The sequence below is a fragment of the Rutidosis leptorrhynchoides genome, chromosome 5 (assembly GCF_046630445.1).
Source record: "Rutidosis leptorrhynchoides isolate AG116_Rl617_1_P2 chromosome 5, CSIRO_AGI_Rlap_v1, whole genome shotgun sequence".
Taxonomy (NCBI): domain Eukaryota; kingdom Viridiplantae; phylum Streptophyta; class Magnoliopsida; order Asterales; family Asteraceae; genus Rutidosis; species Rutidosis leptorrhynchoides.
The window spans coordinates 81,083,200-81,108,350 of record NC_092337.1 but is presented as its reverse complement, the minus strand read 5'-3'; the positions used below and the strand labels follow the sequence as shown (position 1 = coordinate 81,108,350).

The 25,151-nt window shown below is 33.5% G+C and overlaps 1 pseudogene; it reads left to right on the top strand.

Moving 5' to 3' along the window:
* Positions 1–639: 639 nt before the first annotated feature.
* Positions 640–25,151, top strand: part of LOC139848783 (beta-caryophyllene synthase-like) — a 92,710-nt pseudogene continuing 68,198 nt past the window's right edge.

The window sequence follows — 25,151 nt, the reverse complement described above, 5'->3', positions numbered from 1 at the left end:
TTGGTCAACTTTGTACTACTCTAATTAGTTGAAATACGAGTTCCAAAAAATATACTCCGTATTATTACTATACAAAACTCTGTAGCACTATTCATCAATAGTAATCAGAGATATTTTCTTTATTTCTCCTTTTTTTTTGTCTCCAACGATAAAAGAACCAACCTTTTAATATTACCAAAAGATGTCGAAAAAAATTCTTTTTTACAAAAAAATCAACTACCTTTTTTTTTCCTTCCTCAACGATAAAAGATGCAACTTTCATAAAAGTAATAACCCTTCAATGCTGCTAAAAGATGTCGAAAAACATTCTTTTTTATAAAATAGATCAACTAACTTTAAAAAAAAAAAAAAAAAACTAAAAGAAGCAACTTTCACAAAAGGAACAACCCTTCAATGTTAGATGTCGAAAAAAATTATTTTTTACAAAATAGATCAAGACTTTTTTTTAACTCGCATTCAAAACGAAACCTCCGGCGCGAAGCGAGGGCTCCACAACTAGTTAGTTTTTAACTAACAAATAAATTAAGAAAAAGGATATGCCCATTGCTATAAATAATTAAATAGGCTTAGTTAAATACCCGTATATGTTATATTAAGAGCAACTCATTTACGAATACACAAATCTAGCAGTACTAGAACATGTCTGTTATACAAAAAGACGTTATTCGCCCCCTTCGTGAAGTTCCCAAAAGCGTATGGGGCGATCAGTTTATCATCAACGACGATGAGGTACGTAGATTATGTATTACCTATAAATATAAGATGAACGCTCATTTATAATTTACATGCATGTGATGAGGTTTTCCTGTTCGAGTTACCTGGGAGCTAAGGCGAGTGTTCTTACTCTGATGTACATGGTCTAACCGGATTAATCCGTGACCATTTTTGTCAAGACCCGGATTTTTCCATGATTATATATTGAACAATATTAATATTTACATGATTAAATGTTTCCAACATATTAAGCAATCAAACTTTTTAAGACTTGATTAATTGAAACGAATTCTATGTAAACGTGTGACCACCCAACTTGTCCGATGATTCACGAACGTTATAACTTGTAAATAACATGATAATATATATGAACTTATATATATTTAACATGATGAAATGATAATTAAGTATCTCATTAAGTATATTAACAATGAACTATATACATAAAATGAGACTACTAACTTAAGGATTTCGAAACGATATATATACGTAACGAGTATCGTTGTAATAACGTCTTAATATTTATATATCGTATTAAGATATATTAACACACTATGTTATCATGATAATATAACAATTTAACATCCCATTAGATATAATAACAATGGGATTAATTACATTTAACAAGGTCGTTAACGTAAAGGTTTCGAAACAACACTTACATGTAACGACTAACGATGATTTAACGACTCAGTTAAAATGTATATATATATAGTGTATTAAGATGTATTAATACACATTTGAAGGACTTCAATACATATATCAAAACACTCTTACTTAACAAAAATAATCACAATTGTATTCCCATTTGTTTTCATCAAGAATTCTACTCGTATTCGCTCGATATTTGCACTCGTATTATACCCAGCTTCTAGATGTATTTACTATTGGTATATACCAATAAAAATCTGCTCCTTAGTAGCCTTAAATGATTAAGGAACATGTGGAACCAACCATTTGTCAAGTAGCATGAATTATTTAGCAAGAAAACAAAATTAGGAATCTTTTCTTTCTTTATAAACTAAAAACGTTTTTATGCATACACAACATTTCTTCATTCCATTTTCTCATACTTACACTCTCAATTTTCTCTCAAAATACTCCTAACTTCATACTTGATCATCTCCAAGTATTTTCCCCATCATTTAGCTTCAATTACAAGCTTTAATCATCATAAAAACAACCTAGAATCAAGAAGTTGCAAGATTACTTCCAATCTTTTTAATCCAATCCAACAACTCATCAAAGATCAAGAACTTCCATCTAATCTCAGTAACTTTTCATTCTTAATCAAGGTAATAATCATATCCATGCTTTAGTTTAATTCCTATAAACATAACTACCTTAAATCAAGTAGTAATCTTACTTGAACTTGTTTTCGTGTCATGATTCTGCTTCAAGAACTTTCAAGCCATCAAAGATCCTTTGAAGCTCAAGTTACTTTCTCATCATTTTCAGTAGGTTTACCTACTATACTTGAGTTATTAATGATGTTCATAACATCATTCGATTCATATATATATAACTATTTTATTCGAAGATTTAAACTTGTAATCACTAGAACATAGTTTAGTTAATTCTAAACTTGTTCGCAAACAAAGTTAATCCTTCTAACATAACTTTTAAAATCCACTAAACACATGTTCTATATCTATATGATATGCTAACTTAATGACTTAAAACATGTAAACACGAAGAACACCGTAAAACCGGACATACGCCGTCGTAGTAAAACTGGGGGCTGTTTTGGGTTGGATAATTAAAAACTATGATAAACTTTGATTTAAAAGTTTTTCTTCTGAGAAAATTATATTTCTTATGAACATGAAACTATATCCAAAAATCATGGTTAAACTCAAAGTGGAAGTATGTTTTTCAAAATGGTCATCAAGATGTCGTTTTTCGACGGAAATGACTACCTCTTTCAAATATGACTTGTAACCTGTAACTCCGACTATAAACCACTACTTTTTTTAGTTTATTTCTAAACACTACAGTTCATTATGAAACCATAGCAATTTGATTCACTTTAAACGGAGTTGTAATGAATAGTTGGCGAGCAAAACAAAATCTGCTAAAATTAACGTTGTATGGACGAAATTTATATTGTAAAAACTATATTAACCATATCCTTACTAACTTTTCCTATATATATTTGGACATGTTATCATTAGTATAACAAAATATTATAATCTTAGTTAATTCCGAGATTGTATATATATATAATAATCTTGGTACGTTCCATGAAAATAAGTATACAATACGTTTTGATAAATCCTAAGACAATAAGTATACAATACGTTTTGATAATTTCTAAGACAATACGTATACAATACGTCTATGGGTTGATGCAAATACAATACGTATACAATACGTCGTGGGGTAATTCTAAGATTATATATATACCGATTATTGGACTGTTGGACATTTCGGACTATTTTGGACTACTAACAAAGGACTACTAACATAAAAATGTTAAAAATTAATATATAAGTATTCTATGAATTTTTTTTATTTTATTCACATGTCGTATTATTATCTGAATCATTATTATTGTTATAGGTTCGTGAATCCAAGGACGACGGCCATATTTTTAATAAGCTGAAAACTTATTATTAATATACTTTTACTACCGTGAGTATATAGTCCCATTTTTAAACTCTAAAAATATTTTGGGATGAGAATACATGCATTTTATGTTTTACGCCATGGACGTAAGTACTTAAAATATATTCTACGTTGAGTTGTACCACATTGCATATCTTCCCTAATAGCTTGGTAACTAATATTTACATGTTGTAAGAACATGTAAGCGCGAATCCTATTGATAGATCTATCGGGTTTGACAACCCCAACCGGGCTAGTCGCTCTAGTATCGTAAACGATTGCATAGTACTTCGTTTTTACTACACTTGGTACAGTGTTGGGAGATTTCATAATAAAGGGAATATGTTACATTTATGGTTAAGTATGGTTACCGAAGCGCTCAACAACTTATAGAATATCTTTATTGAAATATTTATAACTATGAAATCTTGTGGTCTATATTTATATCGATGCTAGCTTTAAACCTATATATCTCACCAACCTTTGTGTTGACTGTTTAAGCATGTTTATTCTCAGGTCCTTAAGAAAGTCTTCCGCTGTTGCATTATCTGAGCAAGCTGTGCATGGAGTCTCATGCTTTTGTTTAAATGAAGTGTTGTATTCAATAAAACCTTTCTCATGTATTATATTCGACTGTTATGTCACGTGTGTAGTATTTGGAAACCGATGTATTATGGGGATTATTTCTTAAATAATCGCCCACTTGTTTAAAACATGCATTATGTATAATAAGGGTGTGTCTTTTTATGAAACGAATGCGATATTTTCTAAAATGTATCATATAGAGGTCAAATACCTCGCTATGGGACCAATGAATAACGTACCGATTTTATAGTAATATGGACGAGTCGTTTCAGTTGGCATCAGAGTAGAGGTCTTAGCGAACCAGAAATTGCATTAGTGTGTCTGACCGGTATTTGTTAGGTTACATCAGTGAGTCTGGACTTTGACCGAACTTGTTTTTGAAAACCATTACTTATCATTTTTGGTCGGAAATTAAATATTATAACATATAAATATTATGTGGTATATTACTAATGTGGTAGTTAATGTGTGATAGATGTCTACTTCTAGCACCAATCTCATTATCACATTCAGCGACTCCGAAGTTGAATCTCCAGCAAAAGTACCAATCATCGACTTATCTGATAACGAAGATGACCCGAAGGAAGGTGTATCAATCATCTATATAACTGATGACGATGATGACCTGGAGTCGGATGCATTTTTGGAAGACTCACAATTCCCAGAGGAACCAGAAGAGGAACCTATAATCGACAACCCAGAAATTCCAAAAGAAGAAACTAATAAAACAATTATTGTACCAAGTGCTCCCGATACTACCACAACTAGTCAACCTTGTCTTACCAATACTATAGAAATGTCATCTACTGAAACCCAACCAAAACCTAGACTTACCGCTGAAATACGCACTCTGACAGTAGGGAAGCGAAAATTCTATGATTTCCCAGATTTCTTTGAATTACCAAGGAAGCCTCGTTGTTTCTAATCTATTTTTGTAGCTATTCGACTTCACGCCTTGTATAATAATATATCATGTGCTATATTTCATCTTACATATGTTTTATGTAAATAGTGGTATTGAATTATTGTAAAATATTGTACCAAAACAATAAGCGTAAAGTATTAATGCATTAAGTTTTTCATGATAGAATATTATCATGATTGTAGTAGTTAATTTGTGTACTAGCTATTAAGTATGAACTTTAACGGGTAGGTACTACCCGAGCTACAATTATAAAACGCTAATAAGAAGAAAATGCTTTTATAATAATTGGTTCATATTATTAATGTGCCACGATGTACCATTAATTACTTGCTACATCTATAATATTCTATGTGATTATTTATCTTATATGTTTATTGAAGAAATATGGCTCGATTAAATCGAATGACGGAACAAGAAATTGAGGAGCTTATCAAACAACGCGTAAACGACCGAATGCTTTGGGTCGAAGCGGCAAGAGCAGTAGCAAACAACACAAACCCTCGTGTTGGATGCTCATATAAAGCATTTCAAGGTTGCAAACCTTCATCATTCAGTGGAACAGAAGGACCAGTCGGTTTAACCCGATGGTTCGAAAAACTGGAGTCCGTATTTAAAATCAGTGGTTGTGCGGAAGGGGATCGGACAAAGTATGCTTCATGCACATTACAGGATGGTGCACTTACATGGTGAAAAAACTATGTAAAAGCTGTAGGGGGAGATGAAGCATATGATACTCATTGGGAGGAATTAAAAAATATGCTAATCCACTAATACTGCCCAAGGAACGAGGTTAGGAAGATGGAAGCCGAGTTACGAAATCTGAAAGTTGTCGGAACGGAACTTACCAACTATAACAGGCGATTCATGGAATTGGCCTTGTTATGTCCTGAATTGATACCAACGGAAGAGCGAAAGATTGAATTGTACAAAGATGGTCTGCCAAAGAACATCAAGGCCAATGTTACAGCATCCAAACCCAAGACAATTCATGAAGCTATCACCATGGCAAACGAGCTAATGGATCAGATCATCCTGGATAAGAACGCATCAAATACCGATGCCAAGGTATCGGATAACAAAAGAAAGTGGGATGGAAACCGTGATCGAGGTCACCAGCAACAATCTCTCAAGAAACAGGAAACCATGCAAGGTGCGGGTAGTGTAAGCTTGGGTTACAAAGGGCGTAATCCCTTATGTAACAGATGTCACAAACATCACAATGGTTTTTGCAATGTGGTGTGCAACAAATGTAATCGAGGGGGTCATCTTGCTGAAGATTGTTGGGTTCTTGTTACAAATACAAATGGCACCAAGACTCCTGCCACCAATGCAAATAGAACTGCCCTGGCTACAGTTACTTGTTACGGGTGTGGGAAACAGGGTCATATTAAGAGCCAGTGCCCGAATCCAGAGAAGAATAATGGACCTGCATGGGGAAGAGCATTTGTTATTAATGCTAGAGAGGCATGTGAAGACCCGGAGCTTGTTACGTGTACGTTTACCGTTAATGACTTATCAGCATCTATTATATTTAATACTGGTGCCGATAGAAGTTACATGTGTAGAGACTTTTATGCTAAATTGAATTGTTCATCATTACCTCTAGATGCTAAGTACATGATTGATTTAGCTAATGGTAAACTAATTAAAGCCGATAAAATTTGTCGTGATTGTAAAATAAAGTTAGCCGGTGAAACATTTAAAATTGATTTGATACCCGCAGAATTAGAAAGTTTTGATGTAATAGTCGGCATGGACTGGATGTCCAAAATAGGAGCTGAAGTTGTGTGTGCTAAGAAGGCAATTCGCATTCCTCGTAAGGATAAAACGGCATTAATGATATATGGAGAGAAGGGTAACTCAAAGCTAAAACTCATTAGCTGCTTGAAAGTCTAAAAGTGCATGAAGAAAGGGTGCTATGCTATCCTAGCACATGTTAATAAAGTCAAAACGAAGGAAAAAGATAAGAGCATCAATGACGTGCCTGTGGCAAGAGATTTTCCTGAAGTATTTCCGGAAGAGTTACCGGGATTACCTCCATTTAGATCTGTAGAATTTCAAATAGATCTAGTACCAGGAGCTGCACCAGTGGCTCGTGCTCTATACAGACTTGCACCATCTGAGATGAAAGAGTTACAAAGCTAGTTATAAGAATTACTGGACCGTGGATTCATTCGACCGAATACTTCACCGTGGGGAGCTCCAATTTTATTCGTCAAGAAGAAAGATGGATCCTTCCGAATGTGTATAGATTACCGCGAATTAAACAAGTTAACTATCAAGAATCGGTACCCATTACCGAGAATTGATGACTTGTTTGATCAGCTGCAAGGATCACGTGTTTACTCCAAAATCGATCTAAGATCGGGATATCATCAGTTGCTTGTCAAAGAAGAAGATATTCCGAAAACCGCATTTCGGACACGCTATGGTCGTTATTAATTTTTAGTCTTGCCGTTCGGGCTGACAAACGCACCAGCTGTATTCATGGGCCTCATGAATCGGGTATGCAGTCCGTATTTGGATAAGTTTGTTATCATCTTTATTGATGATATTCTTATTTATTCCAAAAATGAACAAGAACATGAGCAACATTTAGGGTTGGTGCTGGAACTGTTGAAGAAAGAACAGTTATACGCAAAGTTTTCTAAGTGCGCCTTTTGGTTAAAGGAAGTACAATTCCTTGGTCACATCATGAGCAGTCAAGGAATTCAGGTAGATCCTGCGAAGGTTGAAGCCATTGAAAAATGGGAAACCCCAAAGACTTCGACGCAAATACGCCAATTTTTGGGTCTTGCTGGCTATTACAGAAGGTTTATTCAAGATTTTTCCCGGATAGCCAAACCATTGACAGCATTAACACATAAAGGGAAGAAGTACGAATGGACTTCTGAGTAGGAAGCTGCATTTCAATTATTGAAGAAGAAGTTGACTACATCGCCTATTCTATCGTTACCTGAAGGAAACGATGATTTTGTAATTTATTGTGACGCTTCGCGACAAGGTTTTGGTTGTGTCCTCATACAACGAAAGAAGGTTATTGCATATGCATCCCGACAACTGAAGATTCATGAACAAAATTATACGACTCATGATCTAGAATTGGGAGCAGTGGTGTTTGCATTAAAGATTTGGAGACGATACTTGTACGGGGTTAAATGTACTGTGTATACCGACCATAAAAGCCTTCAACATATCTTCAACCAAAAACAACTGAACATGGGGCAACGTAGGTGGGTGGAGCTGATAAATGACTATGATTGTGAAATTCACTATCATCCCGGGAAAGCAAATGTAGTAGCCGATGCTTTAAGCAGGAAGGAAAGAGAGCCGATTCGAGTACGGGCAATGAATATGAAGATTCATACAAACCTGGCTACACAAATAAAGGAGGCTCAACGAGGAGCTCTTACTGAAGAAAACTTTGGAAATGAGATGCTCATGGGTTTAGTCAAGCAACTTGAGATACGAGAAGACAGAACCCGGTATTTTAATGGACGTATTTGGGTACCGAAGTTTAAAGGGTTAAGAAAATTGGTTTTGGATGAGGAACATAAGACGAGATACTCGATACATCCCGGAGCTGGAAAGATGTATCAAGATCTTAAGGCACACTTATGGTGGTCAAATTTGAAAGCTGATATTGCAACATACATTGGAGAATGTTTGACTTGCTCCAAAGTCAAGGCGGAACATCAGAAACCATCAGGTTTGCTTCAACAATCAGAAATCCCAGAATGGAAATGAGAATGTATCACCATGGATTTCATCACGAAGCTACCAAAGACTGCATGGGGTTATGACACCGTTTGGGTAATTGTCGATCGTCTCACCAAATCTGCACATTTCCTACCTATGAAGGAAATGGATAAGATGGAGAAATTGGTACGATTATACATGAAGGAAGTTGTTTCAAGACATGGAGTACCTATTTCCATTATATCTAATCTCGGCAGTAGGTTTACGTCAAGGTTTTGGCAATCACTACATGAAGCTCTAGGGACTCGTGTGGATATGAGCACTACATATCATCCTCAGACCGATGGGCAAAGTGAAAGGACCATTCAGACTCTTGAAGACATGCTTAGAGCATGTGTGATCGTTTTCGGAAACGGATGGGATAAATATTTACCATTAGCATAATTCTCGTATAACAACAGTTATCATACGAGTATTAATGCTGCACCATTCGAAGCACTTTATGGAAGAAAATGTAGATCCCCTATCTGTTGGAATGAAGTAGGTGACAGACAACTGACTGGTCCCGAGATCATACAGGAGACTACTGAAAAGATTGTGCAAATCAAGGAGAGATTGAAGACCGCCCAAAGTCGTCAAAAGAGCTATGCTGATGTTCGAAGGAAGCCGTTAGAATTTTAGGTTGATGACATGGTTATGTTAAAGGTGTCACCTTGGAAAGGTGTGATACGCTTTGGTAAGAGGGGTAAACTGAACCCAAGATACGTAGGACCATTCAAGATCATCGAATGTATTGGACCGGTGGCTTATCGACTTAAGCTACCACAACAACTTGCTGGAGTACATAATACTTTTCACGTCTCGAACCTAAGAAAATGCCTTGCAAAAGAAGACCTCACTGTTCCTCTTAAAGAAATCCAAATCGACGAGAAACTGCATTTTATAGAAGAGCCTGTCGAAATCATGGATCGTGAAGTCAAACGGCTCAAGCAAAGCAACATACCTATAGTTAGGGTTCGTTGGAATGCTCGAAAAGGTCCTGAGTTCACTTGGGAAAGAGAGGACCAAATGAAACAGAAATATCCACAGCTGTTTACAAACACCGCCCATTGAATAGGTATTACTTCAAATTTCGGGACGAAATTTCTTTAACAGGTAGGTACTGTCATGACCCGGATTTTTCCATGATTATATATTGAACAATATTAATATTTACATGATTAAATGTTTCCAACATATTAAGCAATCAAACTTTTTAACACTTGATTAATTGAAACGAATTTTATGTAAACGTGTGATCACCCAACTTGTCCGATGATTCATGAACGTTATAACTTGTAAATAACATGATAATATATATATATATATATATATATATATATATATATATATATATATATATATATATATATATATATATATATATATATATATATATATATATATATATATATATATATATATATATATTTAACATGATGAAATGATAATTAAGTATCTCATTCATTAAGTATATTAACAATGAACTATATACATAAAATGAGACTACTAACTTAAGGATTTCGAAACGATATATATACGTAACGATTATCGTTGTAATAACGTCTTAATATTTATATATCGTATTAAGATATATTAACACACTATGTTATCATGATAATATAACAATTTAACATCCCATTAGATATAATAACAATGGGATTAATTACATTTAACAAGGTCGTTAACTTAAAGGTTTCGAAACAACACTTACATGTAACGACTAACGATGATTTAACGACTCAGTTAAAACGTATATATATATATATAGTGTATTAAGATGCATTAATACACATTTGAAGGACTTCAATACATATATCAAAACACTCTTACTTAACAAAAATAATCACAATTGTATTCCCATTTGTTTTCATCAAGAATTATACTCGTATTCGCTCGGTATTTGCACTCGTATTATACCCAGCTTCTAGATGTATTTACTATTGGTATATACCAATAAAAATCTGCTCCTTAGTAGCCTTAAATGATTAAGGAACATGTGGAACTAACCATTTATCAAGTAGCATGAATTATTTAGCAAGAAAACAAAATTAGGAATCTTTTCTTTCTTTATAAACTAAAAACGTTTTTATGCATACACACCATTTCTTCATTCTATTTTCTCATACTTACACTCCTAATTCTCTCTCAAAATACTCCTAAATTCATACTTGATCATCTCCAAGTATTTTTCCCATCATTTAGCTTCAATTACAAGCTTTAATCATCATAAAAACAACCTAGAATCAAGAAGTTGCAAGATTACTTCCAATCTTTTTAATCCAATCCAACAACTCATCAAAGATCAAGAACTTCCATCTAATCTTAGTAAATTTTCATTCTTAATCAAGGTAATAATCATATCCAAGCTTTGGTTTAATTCCTATAAACATAACTACCTTAAATCAAGTAATAATCTTACTTGAACTTGTTTTCGTGTCATGATTCTGCTTCAAGAACTTCCAAGCCATCAAAGATCCTTTGAAGCTCAAGTTACTTTCTCATCATTTTCAGTAAGTTTACCTACTATACTAGAGGTAGTAATGATGTTCATAACATCATTCGATTCATATATATATAACTATCTTATTCGAAGATTTAAACTTGTAATCACTAGAACATAGTTTAGTTAATTCTAAACTTGTTCGCAAACAAAGTTAATCCTTCCAACATAACTTTTAAAATCCACTAAACACATGTTCTATATCTATATGATATGCTAACTTAATGATTTAAAACCTGTAAACACGAAGAACACCGTAAAACCGGGCATATGCCGTCGTAGTAAAATCGGAGGCTGTTTTGGGTTGGATAATTAAAAACTATGATAAACTTTGATTTAAAAGTTGTTCTTCTGAGAAAATGATATTTCTTATGAACATGAAACTATATCCAAAAATCATGGTTAAACTCAAAGTGGAAGTATGTTTTTCAAAATGGTCATCAAGATGTCGTTTTTCGACGGAAATGACTACCTCTTTCAAATATGACTTGTAACCTGTAAATCCGACTATAACCACTACTTTTTCAGTTTAGTTCTAAATATTATAGTTCATTATGAAACCATAGCAATTTGATTTACTTTAAACGGAGTTGTAATGAATATTTGGCGAGCAAAACAAAATCTGCTAAAAATTTATATTGTAAAAACTATATTAACCATATCCTTGCTAACTTTTCCTATATGTATTTGGACATATTATCATTAGTATAATAAAATATTATAATATTAGTTAATTTCAAGATTGTATATATATATAATAATCTTGGTACATTCCATGACAATAAGTATACAATACGTTTTGATAAATCCTAAGACAATAAGTATACAATACGTTTTGATAAATTCTAAGACAATATGTATACAATACATCTATGGGTTGATGTAAATACAATACGTATACAATACTTCGAGGGGTAATTCTAAGATTATATATACCGATTATTGGACTGTTGGACATTTCGGACTATTTCGGACTACTAACAAAGGACTACTAACATAAAAATGTTAAAAATTAATATATAAGTATTCTATGAATTTTTTTATTTTATTCACATGTCGTATTATTATCTGAATCATTATTATTGTTATAGGTTCGTGAATCCAAGGACGACGGCCATATTTTTAATAAGCTGAAAACTTATTATTAATATACTTTTACTACCGTGAGTATATAGTCCCATTTTTAAACTCTAAAAATATTTTGGGATGAGAATACATGCATTTTATGTTTTACGCCATGGACGCAAGTACTAAAAATATTGAGTTGTACCACATTGCATATCTTCCCTAATAGCTTGGTAACTAATATTTACATGTTGTAAGAACATGTAAGCGCGAATCCTATTGATAGATCTATCGGGTTTGACAACCCCAACCGGGCTAGTCGCTCTATATCGTAAACGGTTGCATAATACTTCATTTTTACTACACTTGGTACAGTGTAGGGAGATTTCATAATAAAGGGAATATGCTACATTTATGGTTAAGTATGGTTACCGAAGCGCTCAACAACTTATAGAATATCTTTATTGAAATATTTATAACTATGAAATCTTGTGGTCTATATTTATATCGATGCTAGCTTTAAACCTATATATCTCACCAACTTTTGTGTTGACTGTTTAAGCATGTTTATTCTCAGGTCCTTAAGAAAGTCTTCCGCTATTGCATTATCTGAGTAAGCTGTGCATGGAGTATCATGCTTTTGTTTAAATGAAGTGTTTCATTCAATAAAACCTTTGTCATGTATTATATTTGACTGTTATGTCACGTGTGTAGTATTTGGAAACCGATGTATTATGGGGATTATTTCTTAAATGATCGCCCACTTGTTTAAAACATGCATTATGTATAATAAGGGTGTGTCTTTTTATGAAACGAATGCAATATTTTATAAAATGTATCATATAGAGGTCAAATACCTCGCTATGGGACCAATGAATAACGTACAGCATTTATAGTAATATGGACGAGTCGTTTCAATTTTCAAACATTCCCTGACCACCACGACATTCTAACCCGAGACTTCTTGCAAGGATTTCAGGTCCTAGCCACTTGGCTCTTAGTTATGGCTTAAACAAGTTTGATGATCATTTCTGGTGAACGAATGTAGCAAGCAGAGCAAGTCGGGGTAGAACAAATCGTCAAAGATTTGAAGAAAGAAGTGAGGAACAATATCATTGCAGCCTTGGATATGTCAAGCGAACATACGAAGTTATTGAAGTTGATAGATGCAATTCAACGTCTTGGTATAGCCTATTATTTTTAGGATGATATTGAGAAAGCCTTGCAGAAGATATATGATATATATGGCGACAACTGGATTGATAGTAGCCCTTCCCTTTGGTTTCGACTTATGCGACAACAAAGTTTCTATGTCTCATGTGGTGAGTATACTAGTTGTTGGACGGTAGTCAAAATAGGTGACTCACATTTATGTTGAATATGGAATGCATGATAAAATAAAGAAGTCAAAAAGAAAATAGGGTGGTTATTTGCTTTCACATTTGGGATGGTGTGAAATCAGAGAATAAAAGACTGCATGTGGCGCATGTGGCCTTTGAATTGTTTTTACTTTTCACATGAAATTGGTAGTTGGTGTAGCCACATGTACGCGCATATATATAGATGTTCATGCAGAAGGTTGAAGGTATCCAGAGGGATCAAATCCAGGGAGGATCAAAGTATCACAAAGGGAAAACACAGTTGATCGATAATATCAACGGAGAGTGTGTATTTGTGAGGTTGATAGTTTTATACTTGTAAGGAGTGTAAAAGAGTGTACGAGAAACTTAGATTTTATGCTAAAATCTAAGGGGCTTGGGTTTTGATTTAACTCATAGTGTACTTTTTTTGTACCGGGTTTTTTTATATTATAAGAATAAAGGAGACTCTTGGGGTGGACGTAGGCAGGGTTTTGCCGAACCACATTAAATCGTCGTGTTATCAGTTACTTTATTTGCTTTCTATTATTTCTCGTAAGTTTGTCTCAAACAAATTATATCCTCGCTTCCGCTAGTGTGGATGCGCTAGGCAAGTTGTCATAACAAGTGGTATCAGAGCATCCAGGTGTTTCAGATAGTTTTTTGTTTGGAGATGGCGAGAAACGGCGGTATGCAATTTAAGGTGGAGCCATTTGAGATGGCGGATGACGATTGGTATATTATTGAACACATGGATGTGTTTAATGGTCTGGTTAATCAACCTGAATAAGTTGAGGTTTAAAGGAGGAAGAAGATAAGACCCTTTTTCTTCTTTCATCTCTTCCCAGTTCGCGAGATAAGAGACGAAGATCCGATGACCGTTTTGAGCATGGGTTTGCTATGGTTAGTCATGGAAGGGGAAGGTTTGCCAAGAAGAGATCTAGTGATAACAGTAGGTCTAGATCAGAAGACGACTTGAAGAGTATCCAGTGCTATAAATGTCATGAGTGGGGTGACTACGGACGGACTGTCCACTCTGGAGGAATGGTGAAGGTAAATCTGGGGGTTCATCGGCTGTGGTAGCAGTTATTGTACTGGTGGGAGATGTTCTCACAATCTCCAAAAGTTCTACTTCTGCTCAAGATGAATGGATTTTAGATTCTGGTTATACGATGCATGTGTGTTCCAAGGAAGCTTATTTTGATAAGCTAATGTTAAAGAAAGTGGGGTGATAACTTTAGGTGATGGTTCAACATGTGATATTGAGGGTGTTTGCATGGTGAAAATAAAATTGTTTCACGGAGCTGCTTACGCTTTTGGTGGTGTGGCGTACGCACCAAGGATGTGCAAGAATCTAATTTCCTTATGCGTGTTGGATTCTCAAGGATACGGCTATTCGGCCATAGGTGGAGTTATGAAAATCACATGTGGCGTGAAGGTCCTGATGAAGGGAGAGAAGTATGAGGGTTTATATCGTCTGGTGGTGAGTACAAAATGTACTCATGTCTCGAAGGTTTTAAAAGGGTGCACGCAGGAAACAGGTCGGGAACATGTTGGGATATGTTTGACTAAGGTAGACGATGGTGAGAAGGAAAATCCTACTGTGGTGGAAGAGGTGATTCGAGACTCCTCTCCGGTGTCAACTAGGTAAGTTGACAGGGTTAGTTGCACATAATTATTGGCCGTGTTATTTGAATAAGGGTTCAGAACCGAGGTGATTCAAGGTATGTGCAGTGGGGATAAGGAGGCCAATGGTGAAAATACTTTGTGTTAGTATTTTCGATGACGAAGAAGATAAATGTTCGTCAAGGTGGAGATTGTTGGACGGTAGTCAAAATAGGTGACTCACATTTATGTTGAATATGGAATACATGATAAAATAAAGAAGTCAAAAAGAAAATAGGGTGGTTATTTGCTTTCACATTTGGGATGGTGTGAAATCAAAGAATAAAAGACTGCATGTGGCGCATGTGGCCTTTGAATTGTTTTTACTTTTCACATGAAATTGGTAGTTGGTGTTGAAATGTCCCGTTCTTATTGATTAAAAACGTTCCATATTAATTGATTTCGTTGCGAGGTTTTGACCTCTATATGAGACATTTTTCAAAGACTGCATTCATTTTTAAAACAAACCATAACCTTTATTTCATCAATAAAGGGTTAAAAAGCTTTACGTAGATTATCAAATAATGATAATCTAAAATATCCTGTTTACACACGACCATTACACAATGGTTTACAATACAAATATGTTACATCGAAATCAGTTTCTTGAATGCAGTTTTTACACAATATCATACAAACATGGACTCTAAATCTTGTCCTTATTTTAGTATGCAACAGCGGAAGCTCTTAGTATTCACCTGAGAATAAACATGCTTTAAACGTCAACAAAAATGTTGGTGAGTTATAGGTTTAACCTATATATATCAAATCGTAACAATAGACCACAAGATTTCATATTTCAATACACATCCCATACATAGAGATAAAAATCATTCATATGGTGAACACCTGGTAACCGACATTAACAAGATGCATATATAAGAATATCCCCATCATTCCGGGACACCCTTCGGATATGATATAAATTTCGAAGTACTAAAGCATCCGGTACTTTGGATGGGGTTTGTTAGGCCCAATAGATCTTTCTTTAGGATTCGCGTCAATTAGGATGTCTGTTCCCTAATTCTTAGATTACCAGACTTAATAAAAAGGGGCATATTCGATTTCGATAATTCAACCATAGAATGTAGTTTCACGTACTTGTGTCTATTTTGTAAATCATTTATAAAACCTGCATGTATTCTCATCCCAAAAATATTAGATTTTAAAAGTGGGACTATAACTCACTTTCACATATTTTTACTTCGTTGGGAAGTAAGACTTGGCCACTGGTTGATTCACGAACCTATAACAATATATACATATATATATCAAAGTATGTTTAAAATATATTTACAACAATTTTAATATATTTTGATGTTTTAAGTTTATTAAGTCAGCTGTCCTCGTTAGTAACCTACAACTAGTTGTCCACAGTTAGATGTATAGAAATAAATCGATAAATATTATCTTGAATCAATCCACGACCCAGTGTATACGTATCTTAGTATTGATCACAACTCAAACTATATATATTTTGGAATCAACCTCAACCCTGTATAGCTAACTCCAACATTCACATATAGAGTGTCTATGGTTGTTCTGAAATATATATAGATGTGTCGACATGATAGGTCGAAACATTGTATACGTGTCTATGGTATCTCAAGATTACATAATATACAATACAAGTTGATTAAGTTATGTTTGGAATAGATTTGTTACCAATTTTCACGTAGCTAAAATGAGAAAAATTATCCAATCTTGTTTTACCCATAACTTCTTCATTTTAAATCCGTTTTGAGTGAATCAAATTGCTTTGGTTTCATATTGAACTCTATTTTATGAATCTAAACAGAAACGTATAGGTTTATAGTCGGAAAAATAAGTTACAAGTCGTTTTTGTAAAGGTAGTTATTCAGTCGAAAGAACGACGTCTAGATGACCATTTTAGAAAACATACTTCCACTTTGAGTTTAACCATAATTTTTGGATATAGTTTCATGTTCATAATAAAAATCATTTTCTCAGAATAACAACTTTTAAATCAAAGTTTATCATAGTTTTTAATTAACTAACCCAAAACAGCCCGCGGTGTTACTACGACGGCGTAAATCCGGTTTTACAGTGTTTTTCGTGTTTCCAGGTTTTAAATCATTAAGTTAGCATATCATATAGATATAGAACATGTGTGTAGTTAATTTTAAAAGTCAAGTTAGAAGGATTAACTTTTGTTTGCGAACAAGTTTAGAATTAACTAAACTATGTTCTAGTGATTACGAGTTTAAACCTTCGAATAAGATAGTTTTATATATATGAATCGAATGATGTTATGAACATAATTACTACCTCAAGTTTAGTAGGTAAACCTACTGAAAGTGACAAGAAATGATCTAGCTTCAAAGGATCTTGGATGGCTTGAAAGTTCTTGAAGTAGGATCATGACACAAAAACAAGTTCAAGTAAGATTTTTACTCGAATTAAGATAGTTTATAGTTATAGAAATTGAATCAAAGTTTGAATATGAATATTACCTTGAATAAGAAAGATAACCTACTGTATATAACAAAGGTTTCTTGATCTTAGATGATTACTTGGAATGGATTAGAAAGCTTGGAAGTAAATTAGTAAACTTGAAGGGATTTTTGAAGTGTTCTTGAAGTGTTCTTCCTATGATGATTATAGCTTGATTCTTGAAGTGATTTTTGATGAAGATGATGATTAACTACTGGAAAAATACGTTCATAATAGTGTGTGTGTGTGTGTGTGTGTGTGTGATGTCAAAGCAGAGGGGTATAAAATACTATTAATTTTTACAAGGAAATACTATTAAATACGATACAATTTTACACAAGATATTTATTTATTTAGAGAATGGATATACTTAAACCTTGCTACAACACTTATAGGCAGTGTACCTAATCGTACAGTAGTGTAGTTTTTAGTAAGTCCGGTTCGTTCCACAGGGAATCTTTTTAAACAAAGCTTAACGCTATATTAGTTTACTTTTATAAAAATACAAATATATATATATATAAGTAATATTATTATTATAAAGGGGGGTTTTTACCGTTTAATGACCGGTTTGTCGATTTTAAAACTTTAGTCGCAGTTAAAACCAAATGTAAAATATTAAAAATAAATACAAGACTTAAATTAAAGCATAAAGTAAATAACGATAATGAAATTGCGAATAATAAAAGTGCGATAAAATAAACTTGCGATAATTAAAGAGTACGATAATTAAAAGTGCAATTAAATAAAATAACAATAAAAATGCGATAATTAGAAGTGCAATTAAATATAAAATAAAGGAAATTAAATATGAAATAAAAGAATTATGCTTATTTAAACTTCCGTAATCATGATGTTTGACGTGTTGATTTTAGTTTTATGCCCATGGGTTAATTGTCCTTTGTCCTGGATTATTTAATATGTCCGTCTGGTTTTTGTCCATAACAGTCCATCAGTCATAAATATAAAGTGCGAGTGTCCTCGTCAAATTATCCTTATACCCGAAGTTAAATTTTCCACTAATTGGGGACTTAAACTGTAACAAGATTTTAATACTTTGTTTAATAATTACACCAGGATGTCAACTGAGTGTAACCCAAGGTTTTAATATTTTGTTATCAATTATACCAAGTGTCCCTGTACATAATTTCACCCCTGTTTTAATTATTCTAGTGACTATTAATCCATTCCCGTGTCCGGTTAAATGAACGATTATTCGTAAATAAAAATTCCCCGCCCATCGTGTCCGATTGAGTGTATATGGTAATTTATAGGGACGCCCAATTGTAAATCTTTATATTAACATTAACAAACTATCATTTAGTTAAACAAATATAAAGCCCATTAATAGCCCATAGTCTAATTTCCACAAGTGTCGTTCTTTTGTCCAAACCCCAATTATGGTACAAAGCCTAATTACCCAATTTTAGTAATTAGCCCAACATCATGATTACTTCGTTTTAAATAAGCATAATAATAACTTAGCTACGAGACATTAATGTAAAAAGGTTGAACATAACTTACAATGATTAAAAATAGCGTAGCGTTACACGGACAGAATTTCGACTTACACACTCAAACGATCTCTATCATAAATCTTATTATTATCATAATTTAAAATTAAAATTAAGATTATTGTTATATCTGATTACATTAACATTATGATAGAGAATTATAAAATATAGATATTGATATTTGATATTAAGGGGAAAGATATATAAATAGAAAGATAGATTTAGGATAGAAAAAGGTGGTCCTATATCGATCGAATACACTGCCTTTTATAGGCGAATTCTGAAATTGAATTTTCATTTACGACCCCTGAACTATGCTCAATTAACAACTTTTTATTATTTAATATTATTCTTATTATGAATTATTTAAATATTATATTTTATTCTTGTGCATAGTTGACTCGTAATTTTTACACCGTTGCGTCGAGCGTTGAGAGTTGACTCATGTTCTGGTTCCGGATTTTCGAACGTCCTTTCGTACAATTTTATATCGTGTACTTTGCGTTTTGTAACTTGTACTCTTGTCATTTTTAGACGTTCTTCATCAATAATTTGAACCTTTTTGATTGTATCTTGTACTTTTGAGCTTTTTGGACCTTTGTGTCTTCAATTCATCGTTTTCGCCTTTTGTCTTCGCACTTATTTAATATAAACGAATATTACTTGAAAATGGAACAATTGCAACTAAAATCTTGTCTTTCTTGGGGGATAATGCTATGAAATATATGTTCCTTTTTAGCCTTATCAGTATTCCCACACTTAAGCGTTGCTTTTCCTCAAGCAATTTAGTCTTGAAAAACACTTGAATCACTTCTTTATTCTTCACACTTTGTACATCAGTGACTTCAATACGGCGGTATAAACAATGGTAGTAACGATGTGGTTAAAGGTGGGTGTGTCTTTTATAGTTGCCTCGGGTTTAGGTCAACGACACTGGCAATCAAATAGCCGATTTACTTTCGGTTTCCAAAGCAAAGTGCACATTTGAAAGGCGGTTTACAGTCCCACATGACTATAAAAATTTAGATCCTTTAAGGAAATTGGATCTTTATGAAAACATTTGATCTTTTGAAAATTCAAGCTAGATTTTACCCTAGACAAGTTTTCTGATTTGATCCATCATTGGTGTTGCAAAATATATTTGTGGATCAATATTTTGGCTAAAACTTTTAGGCTCGTGTAATCCACTGCTATCCCGGTATCGAATAGCACACATCCAATTTACTTGTTCAGTATATTACCTTTCGGTAAACTACCGTCCGGTTGTAAAGGAAAGCGATGAACAAGAAACTGTTAAGGCAATGTCTAATGACATGCATTTGTTCATGGTCTAATTACGTGTCGGATGCTAGTACTATCCTTGGTAGGAGCAATAGTAAAGATCATCCTATGATTTTTCGGTCTGGCACAAGGTCCTGTCTCCGACCATGCTATGCAACCACCGTTCTTACGGTTGACACCCGATTTGGTTCAGATGACCTAATGAATTCCAGGTGAATTCCTAGGATTTTACGTTCAATGGTAATGAACGCATTGAAAATGGGTTTTCAGAAAACAAATCGGTTTGTATTTTTTATCAAAATATTTTCTCGTTCAAGCTCGAGTTTAGATATCATCGAATTCCATGAGTTTGAATTCTCAATCTTTAAGGTCAATCTCTAGGATTGAGTAATATCAGTCTTAAAAGCTGATTTTTACTCTTTAAGGAGATTATCCTTTCTGGGGGTCTGATTCATTAGTCTTATCAAGCTAATTTGCACGGCGTCCTCCCCATTTTACAAGACAGATCCTCTCATGGTTAGGATAAGTCTGACCACTTGGCGACCCTGTTTAATGCTGAGGTCCGTGGATTTCCTGCTGATTTTAGTGATGACTTTTCTAGATTTTTCGTCAACCTACAGCTGGTCTGGATGACAACTTCTTGACCTAAATCAAGAAGCGCGTGTCTTTTTCGGAAGACTTTACTTCCTTTTAATGATGGAATTGATTCATCGTGTAGATCCATCTTTTTATCTTTATTATAATATTACGGGTAAAACGGTCAATTTAGTCCAAAACAAAAGTATCTTAAATTATTTGTTACAGAAATATGTTACATATGTTTAAAATAACTTGGTAAATTTTCCCACACTTGACTTTTATTTTCTTTTATTTGCCTTTTTGTTCTCCTCTATTCTGTTCTTAAATGAATTTTAACATTTTGGTTTGTTTCTCAATTTATGTCCTTTCCGAGGTTACAATAATTTCGGTGTTAAAACCTAGTTTTATCGTTCATAAATATGTATAAACATGATTTTGAGTTCATTTAATTGAAAATTTTGAAAATTTTTACTAAAATTGGGTAGTCAGTATATAAGACTAGGGCTGTTCTTTATTATCAGAGAACACTAGATTCTAATACAACTACTGCTTTACTAGTATTTTTAATGGTAACCCAGTGTTTAAGATAAAAATTTTAAAATCCGAAAGAATTTAACCCCTTCCCACACTTAAGATCTTGCAATGCCCTCATTTGCAAGAAATCAGTAACAATTTAAATTATTGAGGGTGATTTGCATAGAAAAATGATTAAATTTTACCAAAGTTTCCAAACATATTGGATTTTTTTTTTTTAGAAATCTTTAACTTATAAAAAAATATTAATTAATTTTAAAAATTTGTTTCTCTTGTTTTTTAGGACGAGGTCGTTTCGGATCGATGTCCTAGTCCGTCATTCGACAAAATTTTAAAATTTGTCTTTTTGTAGCGATTGTTTTAAAAGCTAAGATTTTAGGGTTTTTTTTTTAATGTTTTTGGCATACTTTAATTCAATAAGATTAAAAATAATGATAATAATAACTCTCGTCCCTCCCTCGGGTAAAGCAATTTCGGTTCAATGACCTAGTCTTCAACTTACGATGAATTTTAAAAATCATATTTTTAACTTAATGAGATAAAGTAAATTTTTGTTTTTAAATTCACACAACTTAAATATAAAATTCAAAATTAATATTAAAAATTCACACCAAACTTATATTAATTTTTCAAATATTTACAATTTTAAAAATATTGTTTTTACAAAGTTTACAATATTAATTTAAGATTTAAATATTAATTTTAAAAACATGGTAAAAATAAAATTAAAAATCTTTTTGGCTTTTTATCCCACTTTAATCAATCAAATATTATCAAAAATATGCGCCCCTCTTTTCGGTAAAGTAATTTCGGTTCCAAGACCTAATTTAACTCATGACGAATTTTTGAAATATTTTGGGTTGATTGATTAAAGATATTTATACCTTAAGAATAAACGTTAAATTTCGCAGTGATGTAATAAATTTTTGAATGATATCAATAATTTCGGTCGCCAAACCTAATTTTATTCAATACCAATTTAATACTTTTTAGCGAATAAATTAGCGTTTATTATCAAAAGGTTAAAAATAAAAATAAAAATAAAAACTGTACAGACATACCTGTGAAATAGATTTCTTAGTTATATGATCTATCCCATTCATAAGATAGTCGGTTTAATTGGTTTTCCATGGCTACATAGGCGTAACCTCGAGCATTCAGTGTCTTTTCTTCTAAACATATGAACGGTCCGTCTCTGCATAAAGTAACAAATTCGGTATTTGAATAGGTTTGATTATTTGAACATTTACCTCCATGTGACCATTTTCCGCATTTGTGACATCTTTCTAGGTGTCGTGCTCTTCTTTTCGCTGCGGATTTTGATTTTCCTTTACCAAATTGTAATTTATTATCTTCGCATCTGGATTCTTTTCTAACTCCGTCCATTCTTTCTCTGATTACTGATACTAATTCACTCGGTAGTATGTCATTATTTCGTTTAGTGATCAAAGCGTGTAGCATTAGACCATGGTTTAGTTCACAGGCAGTCTTCATTTTGTAAAAACCTAAAAAAAAATAAAAATTCAGAATGGGGGGAGAAGACTAGTTCTTTAGGGTCTGCTAGGGAAAGACCATTCGGGTTCCATTTTCGAGAACTACACGAAAACAGACAATCTAACTCTAACAGAAATACATATTATCCTTTAAAGACTTGATTCTCCCCACACTTAGTTAGCTGTGGTGTCGAAATTGTGATTAACTTCGTTGTCGACTTCCATCGGACCATGTATGTAATGTTTAACTCTGTGACCATTAACTTTAAATTCATTCCCATTTGAATTTATTAATTCTATCGTTCCGTATGGGAAAACTCTTTTGACTATGAATGGTCCAGACCATCTTGATTTCAATTTTCCAGGAAATAGCTTGAATCGTGAATTGAAAAGAAGAACTCTGTCTCCTTCTTTAAATTCTTTTGAACTTCTGATTCTTTTATCATGCCATTTCTTCGTTCTTTCCTTATAGATTAACGAATTTTCGTATGCTTCATGTCTTAATTCTTCTAATTCGTTTAGTTGACTTAATCGTAGACGTCCAGCTTCATGTAAATCAAGATTACATGTTTTCAAAGCCCAAAATGCTTTGTGTTCAATTTCTACTGGAAGATGACATGCTTTTCCATAAACAAGTCTAAAAGGTGTGGTTCCAATTGGAGTTTTGTAGGCTGTTCTAAAAGCCCAGAGTGCATTCTCCAATTTAATGGACCATTCCTTCGGATTTGATCCTACGGTTTTCTCTAGAATACGTTTTAAGGCTCGGTTGGTATTTTCAACTTGTCCACTTGTTTGTGGATGATATGCGGTGGAGATTTTATGAGTTACTCCATATCTTTTAAGAACTTTCTCAAGTTGATTATTACAGAAATGAGTACCCCGATCACTTATTAAAGCTTTCGGTGTTCCAAACCTTGCAAAAAGACGTTTTAAAAAGTTGACTACAACTCGTGCATCGTTAGTTGGGAGAGCTTGTGCTTCCGCCCATTTAGATACATAATCAATGGCTACGAGTATATATAGATTATTATGAGATTTTGGAAATGGACCCATAAAGTCAATACCCCAAATGTCAAATACTTCACATACTTGGATGACATTTTGTGGCATTTCATCACGTTGACTTATTTTTCCGGCCCTTTGACAAGCATTACGGGATTTGCAAAGAAGGTGTGCGTCTTTGTAAATTGTAGGCCAATAGAATCCAGCATCATAAACTTTTCGTGCTGTTAGTTGAGGCCCATAATGCCCTCCTGTTGGTCCTGTGTGACAATGGTTTAATATTTTACTAGCTTCATCTCCAAATACACATCGGCGTATTATTCCATCGGGACAACTTTTAAACAGATGTGGATCTTCCCAAAAATAGTGTTTTATATCACTGAAGAATTTCTTTCGTTTTTGGTACGATAATCCTTTCTCAAGGAATCCACAAACTAAGTAGTTTGCATAGTCTGCAAACCATGGGATTTCATTATAATCTATCTTCAATAGATATTCATCAGGAAAGTTGTCTTGTATGGCCGATTCATTTAGAACTTCTAACTTAGGATTTTCAAGACGAGAAAGATGATCAGCGGCGAGATTTTCTGCTCCTCTTTTATCTCGGATTTCAATATCAAACTCTTGTAAGAGTAAGATCCAACGGATTAATCTTGGTTTAGCATCTTGTTTTGAAAATAAGTATCTAAGAGCAGAATGGTCGGTATAGACCACCGTTTTTGCTAGAACGAGATATGATCGAAATTTGTCAAAAGCAAAGACAATAGCAAGGAGTTCTTTTTCAGTAGTTGTATAGTTCGTTTGTGCTCCTTGTAACGTCTTACTAGCATAATATATAGGTTGAAATCGTTTTTCAATCCTTTGTCCTAAAACGGCTCCCATTGCAAAATCACTTGCATCGCACATTAGTTCAAATGGTAGATTCCAATTTGGCGTTATCATGATCGACGCATTAGTGAGTTTTTCTTTAAGAATATTAAAAGATTTGATACAATCATCTGAAAAGATGAATGGAGCATCCTTTTCTAGGAGTTTATTCATAGGAGTGGCAATTTTAGAAAAATCTTTTATGAAACGTCGGTAAAAACCGGCATGCCCTAGAAAACTCCTAACTCCTCTAACATTGGTGGGATG